Genomic DNA, 993 nt, shown 5'->3' with positions numbered 1-993 from the left:
CATTTGAGCTTGACCTTTTTGGTTAAGATAAAAGGTCTGTTATTAATAGATGCTGTTCTTAGCTTTTAAAGTTTTTCTTGGCCTTTTGTCCAAGATCAAAGTGTAGCGTCTGTTGTGGCAGATGCTGCAAGCGGGGACCATATGTGGGGGCACCCCACATGTGGGACCTTCGTCAGTGTGGGGCGGCCCTTCATACTAATTGTCATTGTCCAGCTCCTCTACTACCCGGGGAGTTTGCCCCCCATTTCCCCATCACTCCTTACTTTAAAAATCGGCCGTGTGCCTAATTTGCTCGGTGGGGGAACAAATAAATACAACCCCACATATAAGACCTTGGTCAATCTGGGGGCAACCCTTCATACCAATTGTCATTATCCAACTCCTCGGTGGGGGAGCAAATAAATACTTCAAAGTGTAGTATCTGTTCTGCAGATACTACAAGCAAATACCATATGTGGGGGTCACCCCACATATCAGACCTTGGTCAATGTAGGGGTAACCCTTCATGCCAATTGTCCCTATCCAGCTTCCCTACTCACCGGGGAGTTGATCCCCAATTCCCCTTCACTCCTCACATTAAAAATCGACCTTCTGCCTAATTTGCTCGGTGGTGAAACAAATAAATACAGCTTTTCTTGGCCTTTTTAGCCAAGATCAAAGTGTAGTATCTGTTCTTACTACACGCTATACTTATGTCTGTAACTTTGTGATATAAAGTGGGGGGCACTTTTCTGTATTAATTTAATGTAAAATGATCACCCCCTTAAAAACCAGTCACTCTCAAAGCCATTAAAGTAATTCTCCAGGTCAGTCAACTTGTTTTTGAAGGATTCCAGTTATTTTTTAAGCATTCAAGTCATTCTTAAGGTCATTCAATTCATCCTTAAGTTCATTAACGTCATTCTAAGTCATTTACTTTTTATTTATTTAGTCATTTCAGCCCATTTTTCGGTCATTTTAGTTTATCTTTAAGAATTTCATGTCAATCTTTCA

The 993-nt window shown here is 41.0% G+C and overlaps 1 pseudogene; it reads left to right on the top strand.

Annotated features, from left to right (window-relative positions):
• The first annotated feature begins 627 nt into the window (after positions 1–627).
• Positions 628–764, top strand: LOC145246335 (U2 spliceosomal RNA; annotated as a pseudogene).
• The last annotated feature ends 229 nt before the right edge of the window (positions 765–993 follow it).

Source organism: Euprymna scolopes, chromosome 23 (assembly GCF_053919585.1).
Source record: "Euprymna scolopes isolate OS-2025 chromosome 23, ASM5391958v1, whole genome shotgun sequence".
Taxonomy (NCBI): Eukaryota; Metazoa; Mollusca; class Cephalopoda; order Sepiida; family Sepiolidae; genus Euprymna; species Euprymna scolopes.
The sequence above is the reverse complement of the archived record's forward strand: the minus strand, read 5'-3'. Positions and strand labels throughout refer to the sequence as shown.